Source organism: Nuphar pumila, chromosome 2, assembly GCF_984573655.1.
Source record: "Nuphar pumila chromosome 2, dmNupPumi1.hap1.1, whole genome shotgun sequence".
In the NCBI taxonomy this organism is placed as follows: Eukaryota; Viridiplantae; Streptophyta; class Magnoliopsida; order Nymphaeales; family Nymphaeaceae; genus Nuphar; species Nuphar pumila.
The window spans coordinates 102043607-102070517 of record NC_143250.1 but is presented as its reverse complement, the minus strand read 5'-3'; the positions used below and the strand labels follow the sequence as shown (position 1 = coordinate 102070517).

The 26911-nt window shown below is 38.4% G+C and overlaps 1 long non-coding RNA gene across 3 annotated transcripts; it reads left to right on the top strand.

Moving 5' to 3' along the window:
• The first annotated feature begins 51 nt into the window (after positions 1–51).
• LOC149846435 (uncharacterized) lies at positions 52–26911 on the top strand. 3 transcript variants are annotated; one of them, XR_016430526.1, is made up of 5 exons: positions 52–155; positions 24767–24896; positions 25428–25547; positions 26173–26247; positions 26709–26911. It is a non-coding gene; the product is annotated as an uncharacterized LOC149846435 (long non-coding RNA). The 3 variants fall into 3 exon arrangements; XR_016430525.1 differs by lacking the exons at positions 26173–26247; positions 26709–26911 and adding an exon at positions 1192–1246 and having other exon boundaries at positions 53–155; positions 25428–26165; XR_016430524.1 differs by lacking the exons at positions 26173–26247; positions 26709–26911 and having other exon boundaries at positions 25428–26165.

Below are 26911 nucleotides of genomic sequence, written 5' to 3'. Positions count from 1 at the left end.
GCTCGTGCCTTTTTTAAACACCCTCGCAGAGGTTTTTTTTTTCACAGAAAATGCAGACCCCCCTCACTCTTCCGAATCTCTTCCACTCAACACCCTTGGCCCCTGATCTTCTCGTCGGAGGCCCTGCTCGATGCCAACGGCACCTGAACCCCCAGGTACGCTCCGTCTTGCCTCTCCTCTCCTCCCTGATCGGTGCCGACCCTCCCGCCTTCCCCTTTCCCTAAGCAGCGCCAGCCCTCCTGCCTCCCCCTTTTCTCAGAACGACTCTCTCGCCTCCCTCTTTTCTTGGAATGGTGCCAGCAGGAGGGCGTCGACCTTCCTGCCTCCCCCTTTATCTCTGTCGACAGGCGCAGGAGGGCAAAGCCCTCTTTTCTTCTCCCTCTTTTGAACCAATGCAGGAAGGTGGTGCCCTCCTGCCCCTTCCGCCCCTCTCTCCTTGCTCGTCGGACCCCCGTCGGAGTTCCCCGACTCCCGATAGGTCCCTCTCCCTCTCTTCCCTTTCTGCAGTTGGCAGACCAAAGCCACCAACAGTGGTGGCTCTGGATTGCTCGGAGGGAGGGTGCTGAGCACCCCCCTTCCTGCTTAGTTGGTCTAAACCGAGCCCAGCTAGTCCCCTCAAAACGGAGGATCGAGACTAGGATCGGTCCCGTTTCGGGTTAGGGGCCAGCCTGGCTCGGCAACCAGGCTAAGCCCTTTGCTCCCTCTTGCGTCTCTGCTCTTTTCCCGACAAGCCAAAGGTGGGCAGTTTGGGCTCAGCAACCAGGCTAAGCCCTTTGCTCCCTCTCCCATCTCTGCTCTTTTCCCGACAAGCCAATGGTGGGCAGTTCGGGCTCGGCCTAACCGCCCAGCCCATCCCTCCTCAGCCAAGCTGGGCCTTAGCAGGCCCAACCCATGTTGCACCGCGAGGTGCTGCCTATGGGTCGAGCCTGACCACCGAGCCCAACCCCTTCCCATTTGTCACATCGCCCACCAAGCTAAGCTCAGCTATAACCGAGATCAGCTCAGTCTCCACTTTTAGACTGAGCCGGCTCTGTTAGCAAGCTGAGCCTGGCTCAATCAAGCTATGCTAACCGCCTCTTATACCGAGCCCAGCTGGGTTCGGTCATCTCAAACTGGGTTCAGGTTCGATTTCTGCGATGCAAGCATTACTTACAATGTTAAATTAAGGTGGTTTCATCGTTTCATTCGCAGCACGACAAAATACCTATTAGCGCACCCCATGGGCGCAAGTTCAACCATCTTCGAGGTAGGGAAAAGTTGCATACGAGGACAATGGCAGAACACTTTTAACAAATACATATATGCTTTTAACTGAAGGATGCAATTTTGCATATCCTTGTCCATTTAAATTTATATCATTTACTTTGTTGCAGTGCTGCTACGTACACAGGCTACTGCTTACACAATTTATTTGTCTGCTGTACAGTTTCGTATATCGTGCACTGCTTATACAATTTATTTGACCGATGTACGATTTTGTATATCGTATACTGCTTACATAATTTATTTGGCCGATGTATGGTTTCGTACATCATACACTAATTATGCAATTTATTTAGCCGATGTACAGTTTCGTACATCATGCACTGCTTATGCAATTTATTTACCCGATGTACAGTTACATATATCATGCATCGCTTACACAGTTTATTTAGCTCGATGTGTGGTTTCACATATCGAGTCTTGCTTTATGTCATTTACATTGTCGTCGCGCTATAATGTGCATAGGCTCATGTTTTGATATATATATATATATATATATATATATATATATATATATATATATATATATATATATATATATATATATATACCGCACTGTAATGTGCATAGGCTTATGCTTTGTTATATATGTATTATATATACATATATATAACTTTGTAAGGTACATAGTTTTGCGTACTCCTGCCTACCTTGCATTATGCGTCTTTTAAAGACGCAAATTTGTGCATGCCTGCCAATTTTTTAAAGAAAAAAGAGATTTCATGCGAGATTCTGATTTTTGAAGTATTCATTGTTTCGAAAAGCAAAAAATGCATATCTGAGGGTTACTTATTCAGAACCAAGTATTTTCCTCAAACCTGTGTAGCCCTAAGAGGTACGCACAGTCTTGTTTTTTATATCAAAAAATGACTCAAATTTTCTTGGCCAAGAGCACGAGAAATTAAATTTTTTTAACAAAGTTGAGGTTTCTTTTTGAGAAATCGATACCGCTCTCATCGTAGCGGTATTATCAGACATGCATGGTATGTTATTACTACGATGATTGGATGAAAGGTTTAGGGTAATCTCGTAGTGTGCAAATATATAATGATAAAAAACAATCACATAAATAGTGATGATCGCCTTCACAGGCAAGATGCTTGAGTTGATTTGAAAGACCAAAGCATGTAGAATGGGTTGTCAGTTAAAATAGAACCTAACAAACTCATTCATCTTTTTGGTTCCATCAAGAGAGAGGATGGAATGGTACAAAAATTTTGATGGACAGGTTGTTAACAACTAAACTTCTCGAGCAAATGACTGGGTGTCCCCAATCATCGGAGGTAGGAGACTGGGTACCAAAGATTATCCTAGGTGATAGGTCCCAATGACTTCTGCAAAAGTATGAACGTATTCCCCTTTAACAAGTGGTCTCTGAGGAATTCTCTCTTGGACATAGGTCGTCTCCTTAGAAGCAGACTCGGTTAGTTGTCTGATGTATCAAAATACATAGAATAACAAACCCAAGCTGTTTCAGTTATTTCTACGTTCCTCCTGTACGTACCCTCAAGAAAGTTAATATTGAAACAATGTTATCATTTTCATTTTACTTATGTTGCATATCACGAATGAAACTATGCATGTGTTACTCTTATTCTGAATTGTTATATTTATGCACCTATCATATTTTTGTCGATCTAACCTTGTTTCATAGGTACAGGTGATGATTAGGTCATTACGGAAAGCGATGGCAAGATGACATGATGATATCAAGATGAGACTCTTTCCCTGACATTTTGCTCCTAGGGACATTTTTGTAACTTGGTATAAGAGTTCTTTGAAATTTCACTTATCGTATAAACTTTAAAACCTCATTTTGAATCTATTTGGTTTTAATATATGTATGGAGTTACAAATCTGTTGTGTAATGGAAAAGGTTCACCCGTAATGCGCCCAAGGTCTGGGGACTTGTTATTTCAAACATCATTTCTCGTTGAACTGCTATTGTAAACTTTGACAAAGGAATGATTACAAGGCTTTCAATGTTTTCCTAAAAAGTTATAAGTCTAGGATTTTGGGGGCGTTACAACTTGGTATCAGAGCGACAAGAAAAATAATGATTCTTGATCATCTGACATCTGCATTGTACTATAAGTATTATTGATTAAATTATTTTTTTATCTTTTGTGGTGAGGTGAGCCATTCTGTGAAACAATGACATTTTAAGCAAGGTCATGATAAGAGACAGCTGGCTCTGCAAGGCTTGGAGGACAAAGCTTCTTCCGTAAGAGGTTCTCCTGATGTACTTGACACTTTGACCCTAACACCCCCCCCCCCTCCACACAAGGTTGGGTGCATGAGTATTGCGATGAACAATGCTAAGTAGTACGTGGACCTTATAGGGGGGGAGTAGAGAATGCTAGGATCTCGATGCTTTTTAAAGAGTCGGTGAACTCTTATTCGATGGGTGTTAACCTTATGTAAAACCAACCAACGGTGCTGGAATTTTGTATGCTATTTTCATAATATATATGAATTTTTGTCTTTGCTTCTTTGAGTACTTTAAACCCTAACTTGAGCATCCCTTGTTAAATAAAGGATGGCGCGAAGCACGAATGATGATTCGACTGACGAATGATCGAAACAATGAAGATTTGTCATGGATTCCCTCAGTACCCTGGCCAATGCTATCCAAAGTCAAGTTCATACCCAAAGGGATCAAGTTGTGCCTTCTAAGGCGAACTATCATACTTTTGTCATGTATGAGAAAATTTTGAAACTTGATCCCCTGACCTTCGCTGGCAAGGCTGATTATGAACTAGCCAAGAATTGGGTCGAGGAGACCGAGTGCGCTTTCCAAATACTATCCTTATCAAAAGAGAAAAATATAGTCTTTGAGACTTATCGACTAAAGGATAATGCTCGCAAATGGTGGGATACATCCCGGGGCATCCAATTTCCAAGAGCCACGGTTATTTCTTAGGAAGGCTTCAGGAAGGCTTTCCTAGGAAACTACTTTCCCCCTCACGCACGAGATAAGAAGAAGATAGAATTCTTAGAGTTATGCCAGGGTAGTTTGAGTCTGGTGGACTACACCACCAAGTTTTAAAACTTGGAACGATATTGGCCCAACCTGTTCGAAGATGATCGCGAGCAGGCCAAAAAATTTATTTGAGGACTGAAGGAAGGACTCCGTCATTGGGTCTTGACCAATATACCCTCAACTTTTTTTTTAGTTGTTGCAACAACCACCATTTTAAATGACGTTTGGGAGAGAGTTAAGGGTGGACAAGACAGAAAGCCTATTGGGAATGATGGAGGCAACAAACGACAACATGCTGACGGCAAAATACATGGACTCCCATTCAAGAAGCAAAATCAAGATAAGGAAATCGAGCAACAACAATAGTCAAATCAGATATGTCCAAAGTGTAACTATGTTCATCCAAGATAATCGTGCCCTCGAGACACTGGAGGTTGTCTATATTGCAGGAAGATGGGGCATTACGCCTGAAATTATCGCAAGAAAGCAGCAGATTGGCACAGACGAACCACAGTTGAAGATCAGCAACAACAACAACAATAACAACAACAACAACCTCAACAACAACAACAACCTCAACAACTACCTCAACAACAACCACAAAGAGAAATGTTTTATCGTGTCTATGCCACCATGATTGAACAAGTAGAGGTTGGCGAATAGAAACTCTAATGGTCGTACATTAAGACTTTTTGTGATTCAGTAAGAATTTTGCCAGGCAAAAGTTCACCAATGAAATCACACATAAATTTTGTTCAACCGAATAATTAGCTCAAAACTTTTCTCAGAAACTCATTATGAGTTGTCTTGATCACTTTAAAAGCTTATATGTTTGGGTACACACACATGATGTGCATCCTTGTTAACCCTGAGTAACTTAGACTATGATCTCTACAGGCAACCTTTGAACGATATTTCGATGACAAAATACTTTTAAGAGGGATAGGTTATGACAATGTTAATTTTTTTTTTTGTAAAAAGGGGGTTTTGGATCCAGGATGGATCCGACTGGATCCAACCCCTCTGCCTTTTTTAAACACCCCCGCAGGGGGGTTTTCTATAAACAAAAAATGTAGTCCCCCTTGTGCCCTCGCTCTCCCACCTCTCTCCCCCTTGACACCCCGACGCCCGATCTTCTCGTCGGATGCCCTGTTTCATGTCGGTGACACCTGAACCCCCAAGTACGCTCCCTCTCGCCTCTCCTCCCCCGTTCCTCTCCTCCCTAAGCAGCACCGGCAGGAGGGCACTGTGAACACCCCAAATTTTTTAAAATTTCAAAAATTTCTTTTTTTTTCCCTGGTACCCACCTTCTAAGCAATTAGGTTAATTTCTATTCATTTCTCGGATTCATTTCCTTGTTGAAAATCCGAAATCCAATTTCAGTTTCCATATTTGACCCAATCTTGGATCCAGAATCTGATATCCAATTATGAGTCCAAGTCTTCTATTTAAAATAAAAGTAAAAAATCAATTCCCTGTATTGGCTAAGGTATTTTATCCAGATCCAATCTCAATTCGAGATCCAAACTCAATATTTGCTCAAAACCTCAGATCCAGATACATTTTGAAACTCAATTTTAAAAAATTAAACTCTGTTATTTCAAAAACTTTCTTTTTGTAAAATCCTCAAGATTTAAAATTAAATATTTTTGTAAGGCTTTCAAAAACCTTATCCGGATCCCATCTTTTAAATCCCTCGTATTCTTAGATTTTTCTTTCAAAACATAAAAGAAAAAATTTCAAAAAGTGGCTTTACCCTCTTTTTGAAAAAGCCTTGTAAACAAGACCCCCTTTTTAAAAAAATTTAAAACCATGAAGGACCCATTTTGAAAATTTTCTAATGGTTTCTTCTTATATAAACCAACGCAGGGGTCGATCTTTCTCATCCATTCCATCTACTTTGCATCCATCTCTCACCCATCCACCTCTCGCATCCCTCTTTTTCTTCTTCTCTCTTCACTCTTTCTCCCTCTTCTTCTTTCTCTTCCCCCTTCTCTTGCCTTCTCTCCTTCTCCCTTTCTCTGGTCTTCCCTTTCTTGTTTAGTAAAGAAGCTCGATCCAGCCAGAGTGCGCACTGAGGAGATGCCACTTCCTCTCAATCGGTTGACTCTCCCTCTGTTTTTTCTTCGTGCTTGACTGAAGGAAGCCAGCTCTACAGTAGAGAGCCATAGTAAGGATCTCTCTCTCCTTCTTTCTTTTGAAATTTTCCTTTGGTTGTTATATTTTCATTATTCCTTCTTGTATTTTCTTCTTCTGCATCCATTATTATCATTTGATTAAAATCTGCAAGCTCTCTAGCTTCAGATCTGTGTCAAGATCTCATTCCATCGCATCTCTTTGTATATTTCCTGCCATTTCATTTTGATTAATGTTATTTGATCCCTTTTTGCTTTATTAACATCATATACTACTTGATTTTAATTATGTTTCATCGATCAATTTAATGTGTTCTCTCCTCTCTACCTGTGTATAATTTCCAGCATATTTCAATCTTATACATCATCTCTGCAGCATGTTTTATTTCTCAGCATCGATTTTGTTTGCATCAATCCAATGTAACATAGCATCCGCATTGAATTCAATTCAGAAACTGCTGAATATCAGCATTTCGCAGATCTCTACATCTGCCATGAAATGCTCTGCTCTGCTGATCCAAAATAAGGTTTACATTTGGTTTGTCGTGAAACCCCACATCTGGCTTCAACGCTTGATCATTCTGATTTAATTTCATTATGAAGCTCTTATCTGTACTGATCTACTATGAGGATTTGCATTTGATTTACTATAGATTGCTTTACTCTAACTTGAACTCTAATTTGCATCTGATTTATCATGAAGTCCCTTTTGAGCTATTGTGAGATCTGCACTCGTTTAACCGAATCTCACGACAGTCCATTCGTGGCATCATCTCCTCGGTGTCTCATGTACATCTGATTTCTCATTTAGGTAATGTTCTATGCAATTTCATATCTCATTTTGTGAACTGCATACATCACTTCATCCGATCCATCTAATTTTGCATTCATCATCTTCATTACATTATCCATTCACCATCTCCCTTTTCTCATCTTTCGTTTCCCCTCTCCATTGCACATGTTTGCAAAATAGTGTGGGTTGATGCCTTACATTTTGAATCCAACATCTCACATAGCTAATTCATGTGGTGCCTCATCTTCATCAAGCACTCTGCTTCCATTCCCTGCATCAGCCACACCCTTGCACAACACTTCACTCTGCGATATTCCATTTCTCATAACACCTCACCTCGTCACTTTTGCACTTGCGCATAGCACCAGCATGACATTTGCACAATCATTTACTGCATATGCATCCATTTATCTGATTTGTAGTTTCACATACTCACGTTGTAATCTCATATCAATTTTAAGCTATGGTTGATGCAATAGGTAGTTTGAGATTTTCCTAATTGACATACATATGATGCTCCTACTTGCCATAGAGTAATACTGTACATTCACATGTAAAAATTAGTGCCTTCAATTTATTCATAATGATAGCACTGCCCTTGATCCTTGTGTTCACAAAACCTTTGTCATCCAGTTAAAGCTGTTTTCATGGACTTGAAAGAGCTCTGATTAAATTTTTGATGCAAAACCTCCATTTGGGGTGTGTTCCCAAGAGGAGCTATCTTCACCTCCTTTAAAACTAGTTGTTGTAACCAATATAGCATCCTGCAGAATGGTGTGATAAAGGTGTTGGTAAGTTTATATCCTTACACCTTTGAATTCCAATGTGCACTCTGAGGTGATGTAAGTTAATTATGGACATGTCTAACAGACTAAGATTCTCAACACAAAGATTCACTCAGAAGCTTAGCTGTCATCACTTACTGTGATCCACTTTGGCAATCTATAAGGGAGTTGCATACACCTGCCCAAACCTTCCAGTTCTAATATCCACTAATTTTGTCAATAGTGAGCCAGTGGATTATGTATGTTGGAGAAAGGGATACTGCAAGTTCAAAGACAATATGGCCCATGCTATATACATTTTGGATTAATCAAGATTGGATATTGGCCTCAACTTTGTCATTTTGAGGCACTAATGGAAGCAAATTCTCCCTTTCTCTTTAACCATTTTCCATAGCACTGCCAATCAATAAGTGGCGGTATAGCGATTAGTTGGTTCTTAATTTGTCTCTCATCTGCTGTTGTAGCTTCACTCTAGCCATTTATTGCATTTGCTTCTATCACCTGCATTCAATTTACTTCCTGTAGCATCACCTTACATTACATGTTCCATTGCATCTTTCCATTTCCTGTCTCACTATACTCTTACATTCCCTGCATCACAGCAACTCCACCTTTTGCACTCACATATCCTTCACTTCCTCATTTTTTTTTTTGCACATCCTCACTGCCACAGCATAGCACCTGCGTTGCTCATCCCCTGTGTTCACTAGTCTTCATTCCCTGTGCACTTGCATTTCTGCACTTTTCCATTTACACTTTACTGTCACATGTGCATATTACTTCATCGCACATCAACTCCAAGTTTAAGCAACGTTTTGCAAATATAATCTCTTCTTCACCTTGAGCATCATTTGCTCCAGGGGTGCCTGTTTCTATTTCTATACCCCAGGTTGTTGCCAGCAGCGAGTGGCGTAGTTAGGATTCATGTGAGGGGGGGGGGGCAAACAGGGTTGTAGCAAAAAAAAAAACAAATTTGGTGTGATAGTCGGGGGTTCGGGGACAGTGCCCCTGGAATTTTTTTTCGATAGGCTGACCTAGAGGGGTAAGCTTGCGATCATAACCCCAACCATCATGCTTCGGCTTGCTTGACTTCTGCTGAGTGCTGACCTCTTTCTGGGAGCTGGACTGGGTTTGCATGGTTAGGAGAACTGGACACTTTTCTTCGTTTTTGACAAAGAGATTCTTATCAAGGCAGTCTTGAACTATATTCTTGAAGACAAAGCAATGCTCAGTGTCATGCCCTGTTGCTCGATAGAACCTGCAGAATTGGTCTATATATTTTCCCATGATTGTGGAAGGACTGGCGGCTTTTGGGAGCCTGATTAATCCGCTAGACAACATGTATTCGAGGACTTTGTCGAGCGGCTCATCTAAAGGAGTGAAATCTCGATCATTGCTCCAATCCTTGCGCTTTGGTCCTTCCTGCTTCTTACCCTTTTGCTGAGGACTGTATTGAAGAAGTCTATCATGGTTTTTACAACTTTTCCCTCTCTGGCCTTTATACTCTCCTAGGTTGCTGCCCTGATTGCCCTTGTTGCTGCCCTTGATACAACCCGCAATATAAAGGATATAAATGTTATCATCCTGGCACTGGTTGAATCCACATGTCAAGACATGTCATTTTTTATGAAAACAATTTGCCTTTCAAAGATCCTGTCTCTCTTTACAAAAATGACGTAGTGGAAAATGATTTTTCTTCCTTTAATGATTGGGAAAACTTGGTTGGAATAAGTCGGGAAGATCTTTCATCTCCTACATATTTAGATCCTCAAAAGAATGTCTATGAAGATGTTTCCCCTACATTTAAAAATGATTCTCATCATGAAGAGCACTCTCTCAATTTTCCACATCTCATTGGGGGATCACATAAATCTCAAAATGACATTGAAAGAGGAGATTAGAGTCATATAGATAGTCTTGAAATTAATAATGGAAGAGACCATGAGGATGCTCACATTGAACCCTCTCAAAGTCGAACTATGGTCACTCGCAGAATGGCCAGCATATTTAAACCAAATCCTAAATATGGCAATATCCACATGACTTATGCATCCATTCCAAGAGAGCCCAACAACATCAAAGCAGCCATGTTTCACTCCGGTTGAAAAATGGCCATGGATGAAGAAATTGTGGCCCTCAATTCCAATAAGACTTGGGATCCTACTATTAATGTAGTTGGATCAAAATGGGTTTTCAAATCAAAACTCAAATCCAATGGAAGTCTTGATCGACTTAAGGCTCGATTAGTCGCTCATGATTTCACCCAAGTTAAAGGTATTGATTTCAAATAAACCTTTTCTTCTGTTATTAGATCTGCCAGTATTCGGCTTATTATTATTATGGCTACTATTCAAAAATGAGAAATTCATCAACTTGATATAAAAAATGCTTTTCTTCATTGGACACTTCATAAAATTGCTTATATGCAACAACCACCTAGTTTTTAAGACCCGAGTTTTCCCACTCATGTTTGCAAACTAAGGAAGGCTTTATATGGCCTCAAACAAGCGTCTCGAGCATGGTTTGAACGATTAAGTGATTTTTTATTTTAGTATGGATTTCAAGGCAGTGTTTCAGATCCCCCTATATTTACATATCATTTGCATGGAGAGTGTCTTATCCTACTTGTATATGTGGATGACATGGTGCTAACGATGAGTAGTTTCGAGCTTGTGAACAGATTTATAAATCAATTCAAACCCCGTTTGAAGCAGTTAAAGCGTTTCGAAGTTGTTTCTTTCGTGATTTGAAGTAAGTTTGCTTCGTTGATCCATCTCTCTCAAGTAATTGCTTGTTTGTATATAGCATATACTTTCTGAAGTAGTATTTGATCCTAGTTCTTGGTTGAGCCCTATAGAACACTTCGGTGTTCACGCGCTCACCTCGTAACTATCATTAGATATATATGTTCGAATGCGTAGTATATGTGTTCTTAAAAATGGTATCTCGCCCTAGCTTCTGGTTGAGCCCTCTATGACACTTCGGTGTTCACTCGCTCGCCTCATAACTATCATTGGATACAGATCTTGGTGTATATCTTATGGAATTGGCCGTCACATCTTGTATTGTCAAGGCTCATGTAATTTACCTTTGTCGTTGCGTCGTATGATGCCAACGCTAGCCAATATCATCGTCGTTCCCAAGAAGAATGGCAAGGTGAGGATTTGCATAGATTTCAGGGATTTAAACAAAGCAACTCCGAACGATGATTATCCACTTCCAAACATCGATCTTCTGATTGACAGCACGGCAGGGCATGCCATGTTCTCATTCATGAACGGATATTCTAGTTACAATCAGATCAAATTGGCTGCTCGGGACCAATCCAAAACTTCCTTCACTACGCCTTGGGGCACTTTCTGCTATACCGTCATGCCATTTTGGCTTAAGAACACTAAAGTAAATGGCCATTATTTTTTATGACCAGATGCGCAAAATCATGGATGCATATGTCGATGTTCTTAATTGAACTGACGTCGTTCTTAGTTGAACCGATGTTGTTCTTAATTGAATCGATATTGTTCTTAATTGAACCGATGTTGTTCTTAAGTGAATCGATGTTGTTCTTAATTGAACTGATATTGTTCTTAGTTGAACCTATGTTGTTCTTAGTTGAATCGATGTTGCTCTTAATTGAACTGATGTTGTTCTTAAGTAACCGATGTTGTTCTTAATTGAACCGATGTTGTTCTTAATTAAACTGATGTTGTTCTTAAGTGAACCGATGTTGTTCTTAATTGAACCGATGTTGTTCTTAGTTGAACCTATGTTGCTCTTAGTTGAACCAATGTTGTTCTTAATTGAACTTATGTTGTTCTTAAGGGCATGTTTGATACGCCATTCCCAGCGGGATTCAGACGAAAATCCCGCTGGGAACAACCAAATTTGACAAATGTTGGACGCAGTGGACGGCGTTCCGCGCGTCTGCCGCGTCCATAAATGTTTATAATTTTCGATCCACCTCCTCCCTTGTTATAAAAAGAACAGGAATGGAGAGGACAAAAAAAATATGCATTAACGAGCATGTCGTGCCCGTCAATGTCTCTCTCTCTTTCTCTGTCTCTGTGTGTGTGTGTGTGCAAGGGCTCTGCTGGAGCGACGGGTGGCGGCACCACCGCCTCCGACGCCAAGAGGGGGCGTCCCTTCGGCAGCGGGGGCAGCCGACCCTCTCTCTCGCACCTGACCCTCTCTCTTAAATGTTAAAATTGTCTCTCTCTCCTATGCAGCAGCCGGAGGGGTGGAGCGCTCTCTCTCAGCGAAGGGGCGCCAACGGCCGGCAAAGGGGCACCAACGGCCGGCGAAGGGGCACGGCCTGCGGAGGCGAGGCCGCTTGGCCCCCTTCCTCTTCTTCTTCTTCTTCTTATTCCTCTTATTCTTCTTCTCTTGTTCGTTCTTTTTCTTTTTTTGATTTTTGCTTAATTAGGGCTTTTTTTCTAATTTCTTTGATGATCTTCTTCTTCATTGTTCTTCTTTCTTTTTGTATTTTCTTCTTGATTAGTGCTTTCAAGAATCTCCATTGAAGCCTGTTTGGAAGAAAAATTTCATAAGACTGGTTCTTGTGGCAGGAATTTTATGGATATTATTCATGCTCATTGTGTTATTATTTCAAGTCTGGTCATGCCAATTGTTTGTGGCTTATTTTTAGGTGGGCTTTTGGAATTATCCCATCTAAATTGTTTGTTAATCATTTCTTGGTCATGATTTTTTATGAGGCATTCAGAATCAGAGTTTATCAGCAACCACAGAAGTGGCAGTTTGTCTTTTGTTGGTTGTTTGATAACATGATTTCTGATAGAGGCATATGCCAAATACTCTATGTTAGTTTTCGATGACTTGCATTGATAAGTGTATTATTTTTGTGATTTTATGAACTTATACAGGGATTTGTGGTTTTTATGAACTTATTTTTATGTTAGTTTTTTATATATGCTTTTTGTATCATAAATATTCATCAATTGAAGGTGAAAGTTTACTCTTTTGCGTCTAAACTTATGCCCATTCCTGTCAAAACATTGCTAGATCATGAACCTGCTCTGAGCCTATAACTTTTTGCAATTTCTGTTGCAATTTGTAACATAGCATCTGAGTACATCATCATCAAACAACGGACATTTGGAACATGGCATTTGAGTACAGTCCAAACAAACATTGGACTTGGAACAGTTGTTACGGAATGGACATAACCAATGTTCAGTTCCGTCTCTTTTGTTCATTTCGTCCAACCCTGGACAAGCCATGAAACATACCCTAAGTGAATCGATGTTATTCTTAATTGAACCGATGTTGTTCTTAGTTGAACCAATGTTGTTCTCAAGTGAACCGATATTGTTTCAAGCGAACCTATGTTGTTCTTAATTGAACCGATGTTGTTCTTAAGTAAATCGATGTTGTTCTTAAGTGAACTGATGTTGTTCTTAAGTAAATCGATGTTGTTCTTAATTGAACCGATGTTGCTCTTAAGTGAACCGATGTTGTTCTTAAGTGAACTGATGTTGTTCTTCACTGAACCGATGTTGTTCTTAAGTGAACTGATGTTGCTCTTAAGTGAACCAATGTTGTTCCTATGGAACCGATATTATTTTTTATGGAATGGATGTTGTTCCTATGAAACCAATGAGAATCCCCTTTTGAACCATCCCTTATGATCCTGTCTTTCATTAAGATCCTACAATCGATCAAGCCGTCGGGTCACCAATTTTTATCAAGCAAAATTCAAGTTATCAATTCTATCAAAGTCATTATTTTTCAACCTTCGGGTTGCATCCACCAATCATGGTCGTCCAAGATTCGACTTTTGTGTCGAACTCATTCCCAATTGGCTCAAAATCAATTATCAATCATTTTTCTTGTGAGAGACCCTTTCTTACAAGGAGAGTTCGATGAAGCTCGTTCTTTTCGCATGCAACTATTGTTTGTTCATTGAATCCCTTTCTAGAGAGAGTTTGAAGGGACTCATGTTCTGCGAACAGTTTGCAAGACAATTTTTTTTATTACACAAGGAACTCCTTTTTCAGTGAGAGTTTCAACGGAAGCTCGGTCTGCTTGTGGCCCCCCAATATTTTTTGTTAGGCCATCCCATAGCATGATGGACTCACTCTTCTATGACAATTTATCGATCTTATCCAATCGGCCACATTTCTATAAGAGAAGCCTAAAGTTAGGGAGTTTTGACGAAAACTTAATTTCTCTTCAAAAGTTCATTTTGCAAACACCTCCTCTTCAGGGAAGAGAGGAGTATTTTTTATTACCCGTTCAGGTAAGGGTCAAGCCTGAGTCTCTCCTTTGGGGAAAGGAGAGGAGAATTTAGTCACGGATGTGTCAATCAGATGTCAAGCAATTTCTTTCACCAAGGATTCCAAGAATATTTTGCCAATTTATCATAAAAAACAATTATTGATCTCAAAATCTTTATTGCACAAAATTTTACCTCATATTAGTTTTAGTATTCCCTCCAAAAGGACAAAACTTTTGCGAAGAAAGAAAAAAATTTAAGTTCTTTTCTGTTGGTCAACCAAAAGGACGAAGAAAAATCCTCAATATGACCGATAAAAGAAAAATTCAATAAAGTTGAAAAGCTATAAGTGAACTGATATTGATCATAGCTATGACACATTTCTAAAGACTATTCTTCTGGTAATAAGGCAATAGAAATATTCTGAGCGAAAAAGAATCCACTCAATTTCAATATCTCTCTAATCATTCAAGTTGCAATCAAATATCTGCAAAAGGGATCTCTCAATCATCATCAAGTTGAAGATTGATGGATGAGTTAGACCCCTGAGGCCAAAGAAGGCTCAGATCATCTCCAAGTTGAAAAAGTGTCTAACGTGTCCTTCTAGGGAAAGTTTAAAACATTGCCAAGTTGAAGATTGATGTGGTGAACCTCACGACAATCCCTAAAAGATATTTGATCAGTGTTATTATCAAGAGACCATATTATCAATTCAATTCCTAGGACCAAAGAAGACTCGGATCATCTCCAAGTTGAAGGAGCATGTGACGTGTTTTTCCATAAAAAATCAGAACATCACTGAGTTGAAGGTTGATGTGATGAAATTCTTGCCAAATCCCAAGAGAGCTTACTTTTCATGTCTCAAATGAGCGTAAAAGATTATCAAGAGATTTCAGTTAAAACAGACATTACTATCAATATAGTTCCTAGGACCAAAGAAGACTTGGATCATCTTCGAGTTGAAAGAGTATGTGACGTGTCATTCCAGGAAAAATTAGAACATAGCCGAGTTGAAGGCTGATGTGATAAAATTCTCGCCAAACCCCAAGAAAGCTCAATTCTTATGTCTCAAAAGTGTGCAAAAAGATCATCATGGGTAAACTCCATATATCAAACTGTCAATCTGCCAAGAATTCTCTTTATTCATGTGAAACTCTTTTATCAATACCCTTTCATAAATTGCTCTTATGATAATGAGAATAAATTCTTTTTTTTTTATATCAAGGAAATGAATAGCTTCGTTAAAGAAACCCAACAACAATAAATTTGATTTTGATTCTGGATTCTACGGAGTTAGCCCAGTTGGAGGTAATACTCTACGTGGAAGAAGAAATATACATTTTACACAGATGTGCTTATTTTTAATCATTTTGAAATCAACTACAAATTTTTACCATCTTGGCAATCTTTTCAAGTTATGCCGACATGAAGCGAAGAGCTCGATGTCCATTTTGACATATTCTGGCATTGTTGTTATCCCTCTGGAGGACTTGATAACAAGAGTTTTCAAGATCCTTCCCTTCTATTTTTAATCTGAACGCCCGGGCTCTCAGATTCACATGCTTCCTTGTGTTCCCTACTGTCCCACCATAGACGGTTCTCGTTCAGGGTAAGAGTTAAACCCAAATTGTTTTTACAACAGGTTATTGTTTTAAAAGCCATCCAGTCTCAGCAATGAGACGCCCAAGATCAACCTCTTTTCAAGCTTTAGGGAACCCCATTTTCATCCTTTTGCAAACCCCTCTCAGATTTATTGTGCAAAATTTGAAGGTTCCATCATGGTTTCTTCATTCGAGGATTCCGTTATCCATACCCGTTCAGGTTAAGGGTTACACTTGAACCTCATTTCATGAAATATTTTGTCCATCCCCGTTCAGGTTAAGGGTCAAGCCTGAACCTCGTTCCTCCGTGAGGTATCTTTGTCCCATCCAGGTTAAGGGCTAAGCCTGAGCATCATTCTGATAAGGTGAATTTTCTTCTTTATTCTCCATCTCATATCTATCGTTATCATCAGAGCCAATTCTTTCATACCCAGTCAGATTCTTCTAACTAGGGTATTTTATAGCCCAAATTTGGTGTATTTTTCTTTGCCACTGAGCTTGGCTTTCAACCGGCTTAGTAGCAAAAAGGAGCATCTGTAAACACCCCAAATTTTCTACCTTCGCTCATAAATCCTTTCTTCTTGCCACTAGGGCCCGCTCTCTAAATCCTTCAGGGAACCAATTGGTTGATATCTGAGCCAGGGCGATTCAGAGTCTGAATTTTTCCTCAAATTCAAATATTTCAGAATTCAATCTCCATTTTGGGTTAATTTCAATCATCAATTTTGCCTTCGAACAGAAATGTTCAATTCTTTGTCTCCGCCAGGGGTCTGGGACTTCAAATCCCTCATCCAGGGTTTGCCTTTTGCATCTCATTTCATATCATTTTATAATCATTTCATATCATTGTATTGCATTGCATATCATTTTGAGATCCAACACTCCTGTTTTCCAAAATCTTCAAATCCAGATTTGATTTTAAAACTTATCTTTTCAAAATCAATTTCAAAAGTTGGGTTTTAGATCGATATTTGCCATTTATCAACATCCAGGATCTGATATTCCTTAGAAAGCGATCTGGATTCGTTTTAAAATCAATTCTTAACTTATCTCAATTCTCGGATGAGACCCATCTAGGTTGTGTCACTTTTGGATCTCTTCTTTCATCCAAATTTTTCAAATTTTAGAGTTTTAGTTGATTCAAGACTTTGTCTTTTAAACCTTTTTAAAATTTCATCTTGATTTTAAATCAGAGGTAGCCTTATCCCTTGTCCATTCCCTTCATTTTGACCAAAATCTTAGAGTTTTACTTAGACTAGGATTCTACCATAGAGTTTAAGTCGGATTAGGACTCTATCTTTCACTTTTATTTTTACCTATTCTCAAGAAAATCTTTCAAAATCTATCATTTTGGCCTAAAATTTTAGATTTTTAGTCAGACTAAGACTCTATTACAGAGTTTCAGTCAGATTAGGACTCTATCTTTCGTTTCTATTTTTACCCATTTTCAAAAAATCTTTCAAAATCTTTCGAAAGAAATCAAAATCCTAGAATTTTAGTCGAATTAAGACTCTCTTCCAAAGTTTCAGTTGAACTAGGTCTCTAACCCTGACTTCATTTCTTAGAAAACCTTTCAAAAACTTCTTTATTCATCTTTCAAACAATCAAATTTCAAAAGTTTAGGACTTTACTGTAGAGTTTCAAAATTTTAGGACTTTATCCCAGAGTTTCAGTCGGTCCAGAACTCTACTCTGACATCATCATTTTACTCTATTTTCACTTGTTTTTCGAAAATAGACCCAATTCTAAGAGTTTAAAAATTTTGGGACTCTATTCTAGAGTCCTAGTTGATTAGAACTCTAACCCTGGTTTCATCTTTTCGTTCATTTTCACTAATCTCTGAGAAGAAATTTCAAAATTTCTTCGTTTGTCTTTCAAAAACCAAAATTTAAGAGTTTTAAAATTTTAGGACTCTATTCTGGAGTTTCAGGACTCTAGTTTTCTCTAATTTGTTCTTTGCTTTTATTCTCATCTATTTAAAAAAAAAACTCTTTTTTTAACCTTTATTTCAACCTGTTCAAAAACTCAAATGTGGGGCCCACATAATTGATGCCACATTCGAGAGATTTTCAATTCATCTAGGACTCTAGTTGATTTAGAATTTTGATTTTTACCTGTTGTTTCAAACCTTTTTTGAAAATCTTGTTTTTAACCCCTTTATTTTCAGGTTTTTAAAATTATTTTCTGAAAAACAAGTGGGGCCCTCAACTAGGTGGTGCCACATTTGAAAATATTTTGGTTAGCTTAGGATTAGTCAGTGTTCTAGTTAGGTTAGAAGTTTAAAAGAGTCAGAATACGAACAATATCCAGATTTATTATCTTCTTTTAAGTTATAAACGGCCTACACTCTTAGGCTATCTTCAGAAATCATTGAATATTTACAAAAGTTTTTCAAATATTTTCCCCTTTTAGAGTCAAATGAACTATATTCAATACATATTTGTAGTCATAATCAGGAATATGTGCTGAATTTATTTCATCTAAATTCTATAAGGTACAAAATTTCTTTTTATCAATGATTTTTCATAAATTCTTCAGAAAATATTTTCTCAAATCGCATTAATACATCATCTAGGTTAGATCACATCATGAAAATATTTCATAGGGCCTCACGCCCATCCTTTGGACCAATTCCAAAATCAATTTTCTTAGAATTTCTTCAAAAATCGGTTTTCTCAAAACATCAGGATTTTTTCAGAAATTGATTTTTCTTTTCTTCAAAAGTATTCTTCAATGTGATTCCCGATTTTTAAAGTGTCTTTTTTTCTAAGTATTTCAAATATTTGAATCATACTTCATGTTTTCAATGTGCATTTTTTTCTAAGTCATAGCACATGCCTGATTCTTTGTGCATTTAGGAAATAGAACATCGATTTAGACAGTTGAACAAAGTAAAGCATAAGATTAATCATTGGTTCAATTACCTCTGGTTATGGTGCCAGGAACGGTTGAACCTCGTAACGACAGGCGAGTCCAATTCTTCAGAGTTATCCTGTATTTTAAAATAGAGGGAAGTTATTTTCAAAATCTTTTTCAAAAGGTTTGTTTGACTTGCAAAAGTAAAATTTTGCAATGATAACAATTTCCTTAATGGCACTTATTCTTGAGTTACTTGAGGTGTTTCTTGAGGTTATTCAGTTTGTACTCCAGGAGTAAAAGCCTGATTTTGGATAGAGAGATCTAAAGCATTGCCTTGTTCTGGATTTGTTGGGACAATATCAGAAACAAAAATCTGATCATTATCAATAACAACTATAGGAAGAGAAACATGCTCTTCTTCAAAAGCAATGGTTTTTTACTTTATCACTCCCCCCAAACTCAGTATCCTCAAATAAACAAGCATTTTCTGTCTAAAAAAAGGAATTATTCACAGGGTCATAAAATTTATAACCCTTAGATTTTTCAGAATATCCCACAAAATAGCAGCTACTCGTTCGTGAATCCAAATTTTTTTTATGTGGCTTGTATGGCCTAGCCTCAGCTGGACATCCCCAAATATGAAAATGCTTCATACTAGACTTTTTGCCTTTTTACATTTCATACGGGGTCTTGGTCACTACTTTAGTTGGTACCCTGTTTAATACATAAGTTGCAATCTTTAATGTCTCTCCCCAAAGGGACCCTGGTAAAGTAGAATGAGAAATCATACTCCATACCATATCCTTTAAGATCATATTTTGTCTCTTAGCAACACCATTCATGCTAGAATTGTCAGGCATGGTGTATTGATGGACGATACTATATTCTTCTAGGAATTTAGCAAATGGCCCTGAACGTTGTTCACCTGATCCATCATATTTACCATAGTATTCACCACCATGGCCATATCTGACAACCTTAATCTTTTTGCCAAGTTGGGTTTCAACTTCAGCCTTAAATGATTTGAACACATCCAGGGACTGAGACTTTTCATGAATTAAATACAGGTACCTATAACGAGAATAGTTATCTATGAACATAATAAAATATTGTTGACCATTCCAAGAAACTGTAGAGAATGACCTACAAATATCTGTATGAATTAGTTCTAAGACGTCTGTTCTTATTTCGGCACTTAATTTTCTTATATTCGTTTGTTTCTCTTTTATGCACTCAACACAAACCTAAGAGTCAGTGAAACCAAGGAAATCAAGAATTTCACTTGTCACAAGCCTTTCAATTCTTTGTTTAGAAAAATGACCTAAGCGCTTGTGCCATAATAAAGCAGAATTCTCATTTATTATTTTTTGTTTTGTACCACGAGAACTTAAATGCAAGGTTTCATTATATTAGGCAACAATATTAAGCAAATATAGGTTATCAACCACAAATAAAGAACCGGTCCCAATAAGATTTGAATCAAGAAATAATTTAAATTGACTATTTCAAAATAAAATAAACAAGAATAACCAAATTTGTCTAATGCAGAAATATAAACCAAATTACATCTAAAAGATTATACAAGGTATGTTTCTTTAAAATCTAAATAACTATCGGTCTTTAGCAATAACTTAAAAGACCCTATTGTCTCAACTTAAATTGATTTGCCATCGCCCACATAGATGAATCTTTTAGCATCAATTGACATTCAGCAACTTAGACAACCTTGCATGAATACACATATGTGAGTGGTAGCACCAGAATCCATCCACCAAGTGTGTTTGGGTACAAAAGTTAAATTAACCTCAGAACAAACCAAAGCAAGGAGCGTACCTTTCTTTTCACGCCAAGCATGATATTTAGTGCAATCTTTCTTCATGTGACCCTCTCATTTGCAAAAGAAACAACTAGACTTTGGATCTTCATGTCTCTTTTGTTTCTTCTGCGATTAAGGGTCCACTGCAGTTTCCTTATTCATTTTTTTTCTTCAATTTGTCCTTAGAGGCTACTGCCAAGTGAGTACTTTTTGTCTTTTCTTGCTTCATCCTTTCATCTTCTTGCACACAGTGGAAAATAAACTCATTAAGAGTTCATTTATCCTTCTGGCAGTTATAACTGACTGTATTGTGTAGGAAGAGATATTAAAACTAAGTGCACATGTCCTCCGACAAATCTAACTTTAGTGCCTTTAGTTTTGAAGCAAGATGGGACATTTCCATAATGTACTCCCTAATGTTCTCTTTACCTTTATACCTCATTGAAACAAGACTCGAAAGGAGAGTGTTTGTCTCAGCCTTTTCGTTTTTAGCAAAACGCTTTTTGATTTCTTGAAGGAACTTCTTGGCATTAACCTCTTCAGATACAGTGCCCCTGAAGGTTTTCAAAATTGCACATTTCATAATCATAAAACTCATGCGATTGGATCCACCCTACCACTCATAGTTTCTTTTATCCTCAGCAGAACTTCTATCTGTAAGAGCAGGTGGTTGATCCTCTCGAAGTGCAAGGTCCAGATCCATGTATTCGAGAATAATCATAATGTTCTTTTTCTAGTTTTTGAAGTTAGAGCCATTCAAAACAGAGATCAAATTTATATTTGCTCGTAGAAGTAGAAGTATTAACTGAATCAAGAACAAAATAAGCTCACAATTAACATACATATTCACATGCATGAATATAAACTAACATATTTAAACTGTAGTGAACACCATCAGAAGATACCTAGCACAACATTGACATTCGGTCTTTGGACAAAAATATCAACTTGTAAGTGGTACTCTCATCATAGTAATCAAACATGAACAATTAATCCTGTTAAACAACGAGTCTTTCTTTGGACCGACTCGTTATTTACATGAAAAACCGTACAATCATCCCATATTTATTACTCAAAATATATATATTTGGGATCGGCCAAATAGTAATCTTCCTTTGGGCCAATCACTATTTGCATGAAATCCAAATGTATAAACATCTCATTATTTCAAATAAGTTAATTTCCACATGAAAGGTTACTTTGGTAACATGTTGTTTCGATTAACTCATTTAGAATATCAAATCCTTATTCTGAAAAGAATACCATGGTTCAAATATGTTAATACATGCATATGAACAAAAAGAAAAGATAACCATAATCTGTATAGGGTTAAAAAGTAACCGAAGACAACCCTCTAAAGGGACCCAATATGCATACTCAATGACTCTGAATTCAATAATAAAATCCTTTAAAAAAATGTATTATTATAAATTTCAAGGCACATGCAAGGGTCCGGCCCATGGGATCGGGTCGGACCCATCGGCGGGTCAAAATAGGCCAAACCCATCACAGGTTAGACCCCAACACCACAATCGGGTATAGGGCTTGGGCCATCGGGTCGGGTCTGACCAAGCCCGACCCGCGGGTCAGGTCAAGCCTGGCCTAACACAGGTCTAGCAGAAAGGGGGTCGAATCGGACCGAAGCCGATGGTTGAACCACCCTAGCTCGACTGAGTCTGTTAAAGGGCACTGAATCGGCCCAATCCTAATGGCCGACCTGCCCCATGTGATAGAATCGATTGTAGGCCGCTGAACCAGCCCATGCCTAATGGCCGAACCGGTCTGGGTCACCGTATCGGCTGAAGCCTGAGTCAGCCCTGCGCGTCGTTATACTAGTAAAGAGCCAAACCGTCTTGGGTCACCGAATCGGCTGAAAGCTGAACCGGTCTTGACTTATAATGGTGAAACAAAAGAGGTCTCCGGTTGTCTCCGGCCTTGAGGCACCCGACGATAGCGGTTGGGGCGAGCCAGATGCCCCACGCACTGTCACTGGACAAGACCGACCTCAGATGGTCACCGATGGTGGCTGGGGCAAATTGTATGCCCAAAACACTATCGGTTTCCAACTAACCGGCTGTGACCCTCTTCGTCCGACGAACCGAGCAAGGGAAAAACCCTCGATCGTCCGATGATCTGAATAAGGGAAAACCCTCGGCCATCCGGTGATCTAAATAAGGGAGAACCCTCACCTCGTCTGGTGATCCAAAAAAGGAAAAACCCTTAGCCATTCGGTGATCTGAATAAGAGAAAACCCTTGCCTCGTCCAGTGATCCAAAAAAGGGAAAACCCTTACCGGCGATGATCTGTCAGACAAAAAAAGGAAAGGGGCAGGGCCGATCAGCCCTCCCGCCTATCCGGTGACCCTAAGGGGAGGGTCGATCGGCCTTGTGTCCGGGCACTTCTGAACAACGTGAAGAGTGCCAATCGGCCCTCCTTCTCCCGTGCCCCGCCATCAGTCGGAAAGAGACTCGAGAAAGGGGATCCGGTCCTTCCCCTTTCCTCGATAATCATGCAGGCACCCAATGGTGCCCACATCGAAAAACCGACCCCAACAGATCGTCGTACCCAACGAGAAACAAAATGTCAAAAAACGATGATTTCAACGATTCAACAAGAACAAGGTGTTCGGATACTAATTGTTGAATTTTAAATCCACCGAAAAACTTTATTTGATTGTTAACTTGTTCGTGCTAAACCATTGAAAAGATAAGAAACATAATTTGATATGGAAGCATACCTGAATACATTGGTGCTCCGGTAGATCTTTTACGGGTATGATCTTCCAAAACCTCTATATGTGGCATTGCCTTTTTCTCTGAACCTAATGAAAGAGGGACAGTTTTCTTTCTTGATGATAGGGAGGCAAAAGAGAACAACCACTATATATGGTTTGGGGACCATAACTTAATTGTAACCATCTTATAGTCTATTTCCAATTTAGCCCATCATAAAATTGAAAATTGACACATGATGGCACATGATGTGGTCTCTGTACATAATAAAACCATACCATATGAGATACCATATGGCCCAACCGTATGCGATCACTTTATATGGGCCTTAACCTTAGACATCATATAATGTGTGATTAAACATACGTAGCTCACGCTGAAAATCAGACCAAGAGGGGTCTTATATTTATAGTGTTCATTGAGGAGTAATGCAACAACTAAGGCTTTTTAATAGCCTTTTCTTTTTTGGAAATTAAACATTTTGGTACTTTGGTACTTGTACATAGAGATGAATATATAGCTTATTATTGTGAATGCTTATTATTGTGAATATTATAGGTGATTTTTTTGGTCTTTACTTCAACGGTAGGAAGGCCAAGGAATGTAGTGAATAGCAGAACATGTCGATCACCCTATTTCCTGGCTTCTGTTGTGTAGGAAATAGTTGCATGTTAGATTCAGAGAGAGAGTTTTCATACCTATCCAAAGAAGACAATAAGTTAGAATCAAACTCAAATATGAAATATAGAAAAAGATTCCATTTCCATTATTGAATACAAACAGGACTGAGAATCCTATTCCAATTCACAAAGTTATCCCAACAAAGGAATTGGATACAAACAGGACAATGAGAGTTTTCTTATGCTTTATTTTCCTCCCTTTTTTTGCTGCTGGATGCATTTGATGCATTACCCATTGTTTTCTTATGCTTTATTTTCCTCACCTTTTTTTTTTGCTGCTGGATGCATTTCATCCTATTGACAGATATAATTCCCTATATGGCATCACACCCTTTCAGAAGTACACATGTTATGGCTTGGCCTTGAGGCTTTGACCTGTTTCTAACCATGAAGGGAAACTTGTCCCCTTCAAGCCATTTCTGCCTCTGAATTTATCATGTAGGTTATTTTCTTGCTTGAAGTCGTGATAAATTCATTCTCTACCTTTTGTGGAGAGGCCTGGGATTTGGATTATTTATTGTGAAGTAATAGCACATCGCTTCCATTTTTTCTGTTGTTTGAGGTTGTGTTTTATGTGTGGTTGCATGATTGGAAGAGTAAATTTTATAATGCATTGGTTGTTTCATTTTTCATATTCTGTTTTCATGGGATTTATTAGCATGGCATCATTTTGTTTCATTTTGGGGGCTGTTGGGAAAGAACTGTGGTAAAAGAAAACAATAAAAATTGTTATGTCAAAATTATCTGAGTATTTTTTTTATATTTATGCCAAACCCCTTTGGAGCTAAATTATGAGTACTTGTTAATGGAGATTGGTGATACCTGTGTCATTCTTTGGCTTCACTCTCTTGCCAATTGAGTAGACTGAAAGCTTGTTTCATTTGCAGTGAGAATTGGCATTTTATATATTCTCGTTGGACTTGGTGGGAGCCTTTTGTCAGCTCTTTTCATTCAATCAGGTTTTTAGGCGCTATGCTTTCTGAGCTTCTCACAAATCGGACAATCTATGCAAATAAGGTACTTTTGACTTTTGTGACTTCGTGTGTGGTTTTTTTAATGCAAAGAGTCAATGTTTATGCTAGTTACTCGACCTATGTTTGTATGTATTTCAGTTTGCAGCTCTGGTGACATGTTTATTATTGTAATCAATTTAGCAGTGGGAATCCTCCCTCATGTTGACAACTTTGCTCATATTGGAGGATTTATTTTAGGATTTCTTCTTGGGGTTGCATTTCTGGTTAGGCCACAATATGGATGGGTTAGCCGAAAAAATGTGCCTCATGGATATAATATGACATCTGTCAGACCAAAACACAAGATCTATCTATATACATCCTATAAATAAAGATTGTCATTTACCATCTTCAGTGTCTGAGAGCAACACTATTAATTGTGATGCAGGCAACGATTTTTCACATTGCTTTCTTCAGCATATCTTAGATGTGTCCAGTATCTGCATTTCCATTTTTGGGCATGTCTGTATATATATAAATAGAAATAAAAATATATATTTATATTTAACTTTCCTCTTTTACTGGCTGTATATAGGTTATTGCAGACAATGTTGGTGACAATGTTGGAGACATTGCAGGCATGGGTTCAAATCTTGTTTGTCACAGGCTATTATTGGCATTCACATCAACCTGGTTTGCTGTCAATAAAATCTGGGTGAACATCACTACTTTTTGGTTGATTAAGTGTTACATAAATGTTCCACTATACTTCAATTCTCTTTGCCGATTATTGAAACAAAGCACACCAAAGCTCTCCCATTGTAAATGAATATTTCCAGGTGTGTTTGGTCAGAAATTTAGTCATATCTATCATTCTTATTTATTAGTTGCCTTCTGTTTGGCAGTAATAGGTTATCAGTTCAATCTGTCTAGCCCCAAGGTAACTTGTTGCCTGCTCATCGTAGAGTATTATAGTCCACTTGTTATGTTCAGTGTTGCAGACTTGGTTATGATAAACTTAACTTTAGAGCAACTCATTGTGTTTTATTGTCTGTTGGTGGCCTGTAAGTGGCTCTTTATACATGTGCTATGAATGAGATTTAATTGAGATATTCTATTGAATTTGGTGTGGTTAAGATAAGATTCTAACTTGTGAACATCTCATTTTATTAATTTCTAGTCGTACGTTCCCATTTGAACTCCATGATTTACACTCTGTGAAGTGTGATGCCTCCCAGCCACAGACTGTTTTGTTGTAGTGTGCCTCTCAATCACATTTTAAGAAATTTTTTTTTTGACACATTTTAAGATTTGAAATCAAAGCTTGTGTCATCTATCAGCTTGGTTCGTGCTCGGCAAGGAATGGCAGTTCAAGGATTGGCCGTTCAAGGACCATGTAGAGATCTTTAACAAGAGTAAGGAAACAAAACCCAATTAGTTCTTTTAGTCTTCACTTTTCCTTCTTTTTGGGGGTGGGGTGGGGCGATTGAAAAGTTGTGATGATAGTGGTAGTTTTAATTGTTGAAAAGTTGGTGATTCCGACATTAAATTCGTCTGTAATTCTCTTTTCTATTTTGGGTGTTTGAGGGTTTACTAACGCGGCCCTTGAATTTGCTGTGAAAAGAGCCACTTAAAGGCCATATCTGTTGGGGTCCGTTCGGTTGCCTCTCACACTTGAGTTACCTTGGATTTTGTGGTAAATATGTGGATTGTGTATTGTAGTTACAGAAATCGTTAAGGCAGGAGTCTGCGTATGCTTGCTTTATTACTTGGTTCAAAAATTACAGATGCATCAGTAGCTGCCATTGCCTCAAGCTATAATACTCTAGAGTTGTTAGATCTTAGTGGTTTATGTCTTCATTTTTGAAATGGGCAGATGGAAATCAAACGGCTGGTTCAAGTTTGTGCAGCTCTAGATTGAGGCTTGGTCCAAAGTCGGTTGAGTTGTCTGAACCTCTGTTTGGCTCTTAGTTTTTGAACTGTTGATCTGTTTATTATTTCTTTATGTATTTTATTGTCTTACAAATCTTGTAACATTGCCTTCTGTTTTCAGGCAGAATTCAATTTGTTGTTGCTCAA